This window comes from Seriola lalandi, unplaced genomic scaffold, assembly GCF_002814215.2.
Source record: "Seriola lalandi dorsalis isolate HSWRI2012SDOR001 ecotype SW California unplaced genomic scaffold, Sedor1 jcf7180002054562, whole genome shotgun sequence".
NCBI lineage: Eukaryota > Metazoa > Chordata > Actinopteri > Carangiformes > Carangidae > Seriola > Seriola lalandi.
This window is the reverse complement of record NW_019525115.1, coordinates 177,070-189,966: the sequence shown is the minus strand read 5'-3', so window position 1 is coordinate 189,966 and position 12,897 is coordinate 177,070. Positions and strand designations below refer to the sequence as shown.

The 12,897-nt window shown below is 40.4% G+C and overlaps 3 non-coding genes across 3 annotated transcripts; all 3 read right to left on the bottom strand.

Annotated features, from left to right (window-relative positions):
- Positions 1-11,653: 11,653 nt before the first annotated feature.
- Positions 11,654-11,725, bottom strand: trnah-gug (transfer RNA histidin (anticodon GUG)). Its single transcript has one exon. It is a non-coding gene; the product is annotated as a tRNA-His (tRNA).
- A 364-nt stretch (positions 11,726-12,089) lies between these two features.
- trnah-gug (transfer RNA histidin (anticodon GUG)) lies at positions 12,090-12,161 on the bottom strand. Its single transcript has one exon. It is a non-coding gene; the product is annotated as a tRNA-His (tRNA).
- A 321-nt stretch (positions 12,162-12,482) lies between these two features.
- trnah-gug (transfer RNA histidin (anticodon GUG)) lies at positions 12,483-12,554 on the bottom strand. The gene has a single exon. It is a non-coding gene; the product is annotated as a tRNA-His (tRNA).
- Positions 12,555-12,897: the final 343 nt, after the last annotated feature.

The following is a 12,897-nucleotide window of genomic DNA, read 5'->3' as shown; positions in this document are numbered from 1 at the left end:
GGGGGGGGGGGGGGGGGGGGTCTTTGTCTCCCTGGAGAGGGATGGAGGGGGAGAGACAGAGCCAGATGTACAAGAGACAGAAAGCAAAGCAAATGAGGAGGGAAAGACATGATAAGATATGGAAAGAAATGATGCAACAATTGCAAGAAGAGAAGTGAGGAAGACAGAGGAAAAGACGAGTAAAAAGAGAGAAGGCAATGGGCCAATACAGAACAAAGTGAGGAGGAAATAAAAGATGGAGAGGAGAATGACATAACAAGAGGGGGAGAAGAGTATGGGTTATTTAAATTATGTGGGTGTGAGCTGTGTTGCCTTTGGCTATTCTGCCTCTTTCACACAAATGAACCCCTGAGGAGCTACTCAATTAGTCATAATGCAGTGTTCTCAACTCATCACTGTTCCCCAGAAATCATCTATCTTCAGAACAAATCAAAGAAATGATAGGTAATGGGGGGACACGGGGGAAAACAGTCAGTTGTTTCAATGACTTTGTTTTGTGAGGGGTGAACATTTAATACAATTATGATGTATTATAGAGGATAATTTTTCACATTGACTTGATTTAAGACAGAGTTGTTTACTCACCCTATGGGCTCAAGTCATGACAACTGATTACTTAATTATTAAGTGGGACATGATGGTAAAAAAAAAAAACTGACAGCTACTGAATATAAGTTAAAGGAAAATTATGTTTGAAGAGACTAAAGGTTTGCCATGCTAGCTGTTGTGCAAGATTGTAATTAGGCACAGCGGGGTTTGGCACTAAATTCTAAAATGCTTATGTTTAGCATGCTCAACATCTTAGTTAAGCATGTTGGCATGCTAGCATTATCTAATCAACACTACGCACCAGGTAGAGCAGAAGGTGATGGCAATGTCATTAGTTTTGTTGTTATTTGGTCACAAAACAAAGTATTGGAGAAATTAAAATTTTGACCTGCTGGGGGTGCTAGTCTAGTTGAGGCTGTTCTAAAGTTATGACAATTCCTCATGAGGGCACATGAATTTGTGTACCAAAAATCCTCGCAATCCAGTTGTTGAGCCATTTCACTCAAGCCACAAATATGAATCTCATGGTGGCGCTAGAGGAAAGGTCAAGGGATTGCCAAAGTTGTTATATGTGCCAATCCATTGAAAAGATGCTTATCAAAAACAAAAGGATTCATGGTCTCCAAACCATGAACATGTGAGTAGTATTTCATGGCAATCCATCCAACAGTAGTTGAGACATTTCACTCAAACCAGAAATGATAACCTCATGATAAAAGTCAGGGTAACACCAAAGTCTGCAGGATTCATCCTCTGGGGAACATAAATATCTGTACAAAATATTTTGGCAATCCTTTCGGTAGTTGTTGAGATAAACAACTACTATCTAATAAACATAAACCAAATTACACAGAATCACATGAGACCCGGTCAGCATTTGAGGAAACAAACTTCTATGACTTATGAATCTTAACTATCCAAATGAACTTTAAACTCATGGATTTTAGTTACAACATTCAGTCTGTTACAGTATATTGGTTGGACTGGACACTGTGAATTAACCATCGCTAAGAGAATATCATTCTCTATCTCGTTTTCTTTGGGCGTCTCTCTTACACACACACACACACACACACACACACACACACACACACACACACACACACAATGGCGCAAATGCTTACACACAAGCAAACAATCAGACAGAAAAGACAAGAGTTGCTCAGGAGTAAAGCAGATTAATGGGCCACTGGATTAGTAGGCCAAGATGTCACACACACACACACACACATACATACACACAAACATACATGCACACGCACATCACATCACATACTCTGTCTTTCATTTAGAAAGGCGGATCTAAGCTCTGCTGCTCTATCTCTCTCACTCTGTGAATCCCTGCTTGATGAGTTGCACTGTTAACATCGCCCTCTGGTGGTAATGCATTTTGATGTGATGTGTGACTTAGTCTCGGACTAAACCACCCTGCTGCTGTCAGTCTGCAGGGTTTTTTATTATGTATATTTACCACACAGTCTGCCTGTGTTAAAATGATTGTCTACTTCACCTGAGCATCCAAAACATTTCGAAAAATATTTTATAAATGGCACAATAACCTCCTTTTCAATACATATGTCACACTTTGGGAAACTAAACTAATGTGTAAATAATAGATTTAACAAATCCACCAAATACATTTACAGTTTTGCCAAAACTTTGTATGTAACCTGCTCTTCTTCTCTTTGATGCTCTAATTTAAAAATGCAGCCAAAAAGGAAGAAAAAAACACGAGGATCAGATTTCTGAAATGTCTTTCATCATGTTGTTTTCTGGTGTTTGCAGTAACTGTATCCAATATTTAGTTTGGAAACACATTAAAAAACACATCAAACAGACAAAGAGAGAGAGAGGAAGACAGACCGACAGCCTCCAGACTATTCTTCAATGAACTTTTGTTACAGGAGTGTGCCTGCTGGTGACTAAACACACACAGACACTATACATTGACACACAGACAGACAAACACTATGGCATTATACCCACATCTGACCTCAGCAACACTAGTTTATGCTAACACACCAGTCTGTGAGTATGTGCGCATGATGTCATACCTATGGGTTGTATCCAGGTGTTTCACTGCTGATCTGTGTGTGGGTGGGTGTGTGTGTGTGTGTGTGTGTGTGTGTGTGTGTGTGTGTGTGTGATCCCTGTGATCTATTATGACTGCGTTTTTTTGTCGGTGCATAGTGGTTGTGTGTCTGTGGGTGTACATGACAAGGGATGAGGTCATATGATTGGCCAAGCTGACACCGATGTCTGCCTCGGTCTCTCTCTCTCTCTCTCTCTCTCTCTCTCTCTCTCTCTCTCTCTCTCTTTCTCTCTCTCTCTCTCTCTGTGTAAAGTACCTGTCTTGTGTAACTTATGGAAGAACTTTGTCCACTATTACTCTGGAAATGAGTCACAACCAATGATAGCTAGCTATTTTCTTTTATATTAACAGTCCATGGGTCTAATGACTGAGCTGCAATGTCAGAGGAAAAATGTTTAATTGTGACTGAGCAAATCTTAAGCCCTCACACGATATGCGACATTTTGACTTTGATTTTGAGATTCTCTGCTAAAATCTATTGCAAAACTCAAACTCTCCAAATCTGTGTAAGGGTTCATAGGGGATCACTTAACATAACAAAAATCTTCAAGTTTAAATGATAGTGATGCTTGCCTGCCGTCTCTGTTTTGATTGTCAGGCTCTGTCAGCTTTAGGGATGCTGTTGTGTAACTGCCCATATGACCTTCCCAGTGGAAGCAAAAGAAGATGAATTATTTTAATACAAAAGCAAATGTCCTGTATTGTTGTTTAAAGTTATAAAGCTTTGGGAACCGGTCCTTGTACATTATGGAGAGTATGTGTGGATACATTTATGTGCTGTCACACATCATATCAGACACCACTGATTGGATTTTGATCAGTGTTTAAGAATAAAGGTTGATTGGATCCATTAGTATCAGTTTGCCAGATGTACATATGGTTTCATGTAAAACAAATTTATGGCACAAGAACTCAGAACTTAGAGAGTTTAAAAATTGGCAGGGGCAAAATCAAGCTAATCATTGTAATGTTTTTGAATAACAGTACAAATTTTCAAAATGAGAGTTCTGTTCAAACTGGCAGCTAATGTCTGACATTCAATCTTGAAACTGAGATCTACATCTCATCTCATCTCATCTCATTATTTATCACATTTCAGCTCATTTGTATAATCCGTACACCAACCAAGCATATAAAAAGGACGAATTGCCAGTGAACCAGCAAAGACTCCAAAAGTAGTCTGGGATATAATTTACCGGGGGTTAAAAGTATGTTTTTTTTCTGTTTCCAGTCTTTATGCTAAGCTAGGCTAATCAGCTTCTTGTGATAGTTTCATGTTGACCATACAGATATACAGTGGAACCATTCTTCTTATCTAACTCTCCACAAGGAAGGAATTAAGTATATTTCCCAAGATGTTGAACTATTCCTTTAACTCCAGTAACACCAATTACTCCAATCCATAGAGCTTTATTGGTTGAACAAAGTGCATTTGGTGTCTGAGACATATCCTGAGATATCATAACTAGTGGACAGCTGAACAAATAGACACACACAATAGGGGGCAAAAGTAACCTACCAACAAAGGTTTTTGCTGTACAACAGCCACTGTGAAAATTACACATCCTGTCAATGAAGCTAAAAGAAGATAGCTTGATATTCATGTAATGACACATTTTCACAGGTACAAAGATAATGTTTTCATCAGTTGATAAATCTAGAGCTATAGTACATCTCAGGACCATTTCTCACTTCAATCTCTCCATCTTCATCCCTCATCTCTCTATTTCTGTTTTTTCTTTTCTCCATCCCGCGTTCTCCTCCTCCCACCTCTTTTCTCTCTGTGTCTATATGACACAGTCGAACAATTACTTCTTTCTCTCTCTCCCTCTCTGACTCACTGCAATGTAATTACACTGACTGTCCGCTCAAACTCCAGACACACACACACACACACACACACACACACACACACACACACACACACAAACACACACACACACACAGAGGGTGAGGGGTAACTTATTTACAATATCTGTGGTTGCAATTGTTTTCTTGCAGTTCAGCCACTGCTTTGCTCAGAGTTAAATGAAGGGACAAGAGAACACTCATTAGTTTGTAGAGTCATTTTGGTTGAGCCAAGAAGTCAGTCTTAAGCATGCATGCGCACGAGTGCACACACACACACACACACACACACACACACACACACACACACACACACACACACACACACACTTATACACCAGAGGGAATCACTGTGTTCCAGTTCCATTCATCACCAGCTGACATGCTGCACCAGTGACCTGCATGACTGAAGGTAGTTTGCACTAAATGCATGCATGCATGTGTGTGTGTGTGTGTGTGTGTGTGTGTGTAAGTGCGTGTCCTTGTGTGTACATGCCCCAAGGAGTGACATGTCATTAACTATGATGTCATTTCCTGCCATTGTAGCAAATTTCAGTACACACAGAAAGCACACTACACTGCACACTGGTCCATCTACACATACACATGCTGAAACAACTGTAGTAAGCCAAGCTCAGGAAACCTGCGATGGTACTGACTTCCATTGTGCAGACATTATATAACTTTGACCGCAGGGGAAATGCAATACTGTAAAGTACATTGCCACCTGCTTGAACAGAGTGGTATACAGATTGCAATAAATTAAACTACAACACTCATACACACTATCACTGTATTGGGGATTCAAACAATACATAAGTTCTATAGTTTCAGGTCATAAAAAAGAAACAGGATGCACCAATCTGGTTTATGGGTCCAATACAAATTCCAGTACAGTGCATTATTCTGCAGAAATGTCATCTCCAAAACGCCTGGCCAATGTATGTACAACAATTTAGTGAATTCCTTTCAGAATGCTGTGGAAAATCCCACAGTGGGGAGTTTGATAGCTGATATACTCTTATGTCACTATTTTCTAAATACTACCAGTATCAGTATTACACTACAGACCACTAAAACACCCAGTAAAAAAACATGGATCGGCCACACACTCCTGTTGAGGCAACAAATATATATACAAACATACACTCAGGCTACTGCAGATGGCAGGTGTCCACCATCCAGGCATTACTGTCTTAGTAAAATTCCACCTCAATTAACAAATACACAAATGCAACCACAAGAACACGCACACAATGAAGCCGCTAACCCAACTTTTAAGGAGTACAAAGATATTTTCAACAGACAAAATCAAGACGATGTTTATTCAAGTTATCTTGGGTAAACAGTCATTATCACAGTACAGCAACACACAAACAAGCATGTACAAACTTGTGTGCGCACGCGCACACACACTAGCACACACACACACACACACACACACACACATACACACACACACACACACTTAGAGAGGCCTGAGTAGTGCTGCTGCTGCTGCTGAGAGGAAGAAGGCGTTTTCCTTTCAGCTCCTGGGGGACGCAGCATGTTTTAGGATGTACAGTAAGTGCTCTGTGACTGTGTGTGCGTATGTCTGTCTTTCTGTATGTGTGTGTGTGTGTTTGTGTGTGTCTGCATGGAAGGGTGTGGGGGTTACTTCCTGAACCAATCCAGAAGCAAAGGGAATGGACCTTCGTTCAGCCTCCAGTCTGTACACACGCACGTGCAAGCACACACACACAAACACACACTCTTTTTCCTCCACAGCTGAAACCACATGCAGGAGGATGCGCGGGAATAAGCTCCACAGAAGAAAGAAGCTAAATTTATAGAGTCAGGACACATATGATCATATATACGCCAGTACTTGCATGACCACACACACACACACACGCACACACGCGCACACCCACACACACATGCACACACACGCACACACACGCACACACACTGTTAGTCATATTCTGAGTGAAGTTGTTGGTGCAGAACAAAGAACCCCAGTTGCCCGGTTCGACTGTTCATTCATGTTATTTTCCTTCCTGAGGTGAGTTTGCAAATAGCATTCATACATTCGTGCAGGACGTGAGAAAACAGCTTAGACCTCCTCACAGCTGCATGTATTTACACAGTAGGTACGATGTGGCCAATCACTGGGGAAAAAACTGCCACTTTGTTTGCTAGGAAAACAGCAAGCAACTTATTTCAAAAATGCTCATACTGGAAAGAAACTGGTACAAAGTTGTTCTTTTCCCCCCAGACAAATTACTTCATTTGGTATCATGAATTCCTCATGACACAAACATATTAAGGACACACATACTCTTATTCAGGACCTCTACATACCTCAACACACACAGTATGTGTCTGCATCGTTTGCTATCACTAGTTAGAGTCATTATGAGTCACACTGCGTACTGCAATCTACTGACACTAGACTGCTGGCTTTGTTACCCTCTTGTCTCTCTCTACAGTTTCTCTCCATGTCTGTCTGCCTGTCTATCTAGAATAGATGTGAAAAACTTGAGAATAGTACATGGCACATAACTGCACAGAATAGAAATATAAAGAAATACCATAAATAGACCAAAACAGAGGACAACCTTGCAACAATGAAAAAGAGGAAGTAGAATACAAACAGTGGCGCTCTATGCCATGTAGTGGACTGCTTCTGCAAGATCTCTGAGTGTAGTCAAGTGTTTCTATAAATACAGGCCTCCTGCACTGCTCTGCAATTTACACACACACACGCGCACACACACACCACGCCTGTATTAGCCTGCTGTAGACCAGCCACAGTAAGAGTCGAGTCAGAAAGGTGTAGCTATTTACTCTCTGCAGAGTGTATTCGTTTCCTCCTACCACCTTACTATCAACTACCACTAAAGCCTACTAAATTAAAATTTCTACAGTAATAAAAGAAACACTAAAAACTAAAGCAGAGGATCAATATAAAGGAATTTCTCAGAGCCATGTGATCAGAAATTGAAGCAAAACAACATAGTTTTCCACTTGTTTTTCACACACACACACACACACACACACACACACACACACACTTAATATGTTTCTACTTGAGATAATGGATTACACTGCATTCATTTATGATGCCAAATTATTAGTAGTAGGCTTTACATCACTAAATGGTTGAAATACACATGATGGGATGAGGTGCAATGTAATCAAATCAGACCATCTTCGTCTTCACACTTGAAGGTTGTTTTATCATTTGTATAAATTGCCAGAATATCCACAGAAAGTGATCTCTGCCCACACAGTCAAAGACCACTCCTCGCACTTGGTCACGCTAAGTGAGCTGAATCAATGCAGCCGCAGTGGAACAAAATAGAAGCATGTCGAGTGGGTAAGCTAATTAGCAGTGGGATGGCTTGTTTGATGGTTTGCTAATTCAGAAACAGTGTTTAGTACATTTAAATTAATAGGTGAGAAAATTCAGCTTTACAGCTGAGAGCGTTTGAAGGTATGTGTTTCAAATGAGCAAGCTATAGAGCAAACATTACAATTCTGGCTTGTTGTAGGGAGGGAAGAAGTGTCTGCAGGACATCATCCTGGCAAAGACTTTCTTCTCACCAGAATAGCTATTATTCAGACAACCATAGTTTTATTGTTACACCACCACTTTGGTGGTTACTGAAAAAGAACCAAAAAGAAGTGTGACGACATACTTCTTTTTTTTATAACGTCTATTTATTCTTACATGCGATTTTACAAGATGGGCAATATTTACACATCTAATGTATTATGCATGTATTATGTATCAGAGAATTCTTAGTCTATTCTATTTTTTGTCAGTACTTACTGGTTTGTCAGTCTGTGTCGTTTTAAGGGGTTCATAAATAAAGTATCTTACATTATCTTGTGTTAAATTAAAACCAACCCTAACCCTAAATTTAGGATACCCCAATCAAGACACACAGGTGTAGCTAAAATTCAAACAATGGCCTTAAAGAAACATTGCATTTAAAAATCATATCACATCAGCATACTGCTTTAGGTTTAGCTTGTCCACAGAACTGTAAATAAATGTGCATAACGGCACTCCTATTAGTATACTCTAGGTCTGAAGCCTCAGTGCCCTCAGGATACTGCAATTCATTAGCATTTTCTTGCATCTGGAATATGAAGTAGAGGCAAAGCAGGCTCAGCACCACAGCCCCTTACACAGTTGGGCAAATGCAGAACACAGAGCACCCTGTGTCTGGGAGGGCTCAGTGACAACCACATTGAACCTCTGAGTGTCTACTTATCTTGATATGTGCTTTTTGTTTACAATAAGAGATTCAGGCAAAACGTTTGTGTTGTCTGAGCAACAGTCCAACCCAAAAATATTCAATTATTAATCAAATACTAAAGCAAAAGCAAATATGTGGTACTTTTGCTTGAATAAACAACTAAAATAAATACCGTAATAGTTGATCAATGATAGTTGCTTAAAGTTGATAAGTTGCTGATTGGCTAATCAATTATTACATTAATTGTTGATTCAGGTCTAATTTGCAAGATTAAATGTGTGGATGTTCACTTCTGCAGGACTAATACGCACCTGATGATCTTTACAAGCCTATTAGAGAGATTAGAAACATCACATTATAAACCAAACTAATTAACACAGTCATGAAGTACATAATGCTACGTAACGGGGTCAATTACTTTGGTTTAGCCATCACATCCAAATGAAATGAGAATATAAAACATAACTGGCCCATTAAGACAGAAAGTAAGAGTTCAGTAAGTTCAGGTGGTCACAGAGTCTTCAGTGCGTGAGACATGGAACGAACAAACACTTCAGGTAAAGATTTTGGAGCAAAATGTAGGTTAATCCGGTGGATTCATCTACCGTAGGTTAGAGTTAACGTTAGTCCACTTTCACTCCATGTGACTGTGGCGACGAGTTTGGTGGCAGTAGGACTCTCCTCTTTTCAACTATTCCAAGTTACCCAAAGGAAAACTACGACCTAGTTACGGTGCTGTAAAGCTAAGCTAACTTATCAGTTATTTCCCGGCTGAAGTGAAGTGACTAAATAACAAATTAGTTCAAATATTTGAGAGAGGAAACAGCTAACGCCAGCCAGGACGAACGTTAAACCGAACGCATCCCATAATTTCTTTTAGCTCTTGAAATAATCCCCAAAACACAAACATCACTCACGTTGACCTGTTCCAGGGGACGTCCGAGAGGTTTGTGCTGACTTTACCGGCAGGAGAAGCTGTTAACAGTCGGTAAATAATCCGTTATTTCAGCCGTAGAGCTGGCAGTAGTTACAGATAGTGTTTTTTCACTCCCGTCTATCTCCCCCCGTCTCCCTCTCTCCCTCTCGTCGCCTGTTCCTGCTTCCCCTCCACATCCAGCATTCCAATATGGCTGCTGCAGGGAGCGACACACACACACACAGAGGGAGGGAGAGAGAGAGAGAGAGAGAGAGAGAGAGAGAGAGAGAGAGAGAGAGAGGGGGCGGGGGAGAAAGGGGGAGACGGTCAAACTACTCCCTGTGAGGAAATCCTTGCTGCAGGCAACCCATGAATGAATGGATGTGTAGATACTTTATATGTGATTCTTATGTTATTATACAATAGTAAAAAAAAAGAATCTATTCATAGCATTCTGTCTTAAGTAAACAAACACCTGTGATGGAAGAAATACACAGAACATAAGTACTGCAATTGAAAGTCGTGCGTTCAACATTTTACTTTACACATTTTATTATTATTATTATTATTATTATTATCGTTATTATTATAATTGTGGGACAATTATTTGGAAGCAATTTGATGAAACAAAATTTACCTGGGAATATAAACGCGATATAAACTAAAGTAACTAAGGTGAAACTTTTCTAGCACAAGACTGGATCATTACAAAGAAGCCATTTTGGCTGATAATGTACTTTAAATTCCTTAAGTTTTGTAATCAACGCCAAATTGATATGGAGTAAACCAGGGGCTTCGGAGGCCCCCTGGTATTTGACTGTATGTTGGCCGGTTGCATGACTAACAACATAACGATTTTCATGTGAAATCCCAATCAATTATAAATGTCCCTCAACATACCCTCACCTGTAGTCTGCAGTTAGATACTCTCATTTATTAATGCTCCTGCCAAGTACTTTCTTGCAAAGGAATACAGTTTACATCGCCTGGTATGTGTTTCTCCCTTCTGTACATAAGTTCAAAGACGACATCTGGTGGTCACTATATGAAATCGCAGTATATTTAGGTTGCCTAAGGGTATGGATTTTCATTTATCTGTGCCTGGCAGCCTTACATTATTTTTTTCTGCGAACGTTCGCTAAAGGTTTTAAAAACTCAGCCGACAGCAAATTTTTCCGACCTTTAGTGAACTTTTCCTAAGGGTTATGTGTTTGCTGAGTATTTACTATTCTCATCTCCCGTTTACAACAAGCTGCCGCGACTCGGGTTCGAACCGATGTTGCTGCAGCCAAAACGGAGAGTTGAAACCACTATACGATCTCGGCTCACTAACCATTCCCGTTCAACCGTGGCATGCCATATTGCATCAGATCCAACAGAGTTTGTGGTGAATAAAGTGTTGAGCAATTAACTTAAGTTATGTAAGCCAGTATGATCTAGGTCTTAACTTTAAAGCTCTAACTCCCAACACTGTTGACCGTGAATGCAACTACTCCAATGCTCAACTTTTCAGTTGCTGAGCTGACTCTCTTTTAAAACAGAGTGCCGTGACCCGGATTCGAACCGGGGTTGCTGCGGCCACAACGCAGAGTACTAACCACTATACGATCGCGGCTAGCCGATGACCCGTTAGATGCTTACAGTATTATCATAATAGAATATGTAATAGCAGCTAGAAAGGAATCCTACTGGTTGTGACCTCCGCACAGCATGAGTTTGGGCTGGACACAGCATCAGAAACCTGCTAGTGTAGTGCACGAAAATTCAGCTGAAGCACAAACTATATCCTCCAGAGAGGCCATATGAATCAACATCTCTCCAAACCCTAAATATTTATTCATGGGGGTAGGATTTGGGGTGAGACTGCAATTTCGGTTAAATTCACCTAACAGTCTGATCACTGAGTGTAAGACAACTGTATTTGCATGTATAGGATTCACAGTTTCAAATTCCGAATGACAATGATGAGTGAGAATACGGAGGCTACTGAAGAAAAGCTGCCGTGACCCGGATTCGAACCGGGGTTGCTGCGGCCACAACGCAGAGTACTAACCACTATACGATCACGGCTGGCCGGTGACCTACTGCGGATGCGTTGACACAAATTCAGCAAATCAGACTCTTATCTCCAAAACTTTGACTTAGGTAATATGAATATAGGTAATAATAGTTTTGGAATGCATTACAGAATTGAACCATTTTGTTTGTGACCTGTGCATAACGTTGGAGAGGTCGTAGAGGAAGTCGAACTCTTTGATAACAGTACCAGTGATGTAGGGAGAGAACAAACCCGTTACACTGCCAGCATGTTTCCTTTAGATAACACGTCCTTGATTATCTGTGGTTGAAGCAAGGTCAATCAAGGTCAAGCTGGTGGTGACTATCATCAAATTGCTCTCTTTCTCTCTGTTTATCTGTCTCTTTTAAAACAGAGTGCCGTGACCCGGATTCGAACCGGGGTTGCTGCGGCCACAACGCAGAGTACTGACCACTATACGATCACGGCCGGCCACCTGCTGTGTTCCCCGTTATGCAGAACAACAGTTATAACGAACAACTTACCCCCTGGTTTTTACTGAGCAGCTATCTATTAAATAATCCCTGGAGTGCACCTACAATTATCAATTTATTATATATAGTTATTATGTGATTACAATAGTAAGCCTATGTAATGCCAGGCTAATAGTTACATTGTTCTTAATTGAACACACACAGATAACTTCTGCTTTATTTCTCCTTTCCAATATACACTCTTAAAGGACACAGTAGTAAGTAAAAGTGTGAACCTAAGTAAACTGCAACCGTTACCAGTGTGAAAAAAGCAAAATGCCGTGACCCGGATTCGAACCGGGGTTGCTGCGGCCACAACGCAGAGTACTAACCACTATACGATCACGGCTGGCCGACACAGCACACTGACAAACATAAAGAAGGCTTAAGGACTCTATATCAATAGCCACAGCCACATGTCTACATTTTATCCTGAGAAATGTCTTTTTTCTCCCAGGCTTTCTCCAGGTAACTATTTCATATGTGATTAGCCAACTAAGTACATCCATATTTACAAAGTCAAGACAAAATGGAAATCATGTTTTTATTTTTGTCTTTCCACATAGCAGTGAGCTACAATAAAAGTACGGTAGATGGCGCTATTAGAACTCTTAATGAAACACAAAAGAAAACTGTTTTATTTTGAAATTTGAAAAACAGGAAGTCCAATTGGACGTGGCGCTGCGCCGAGT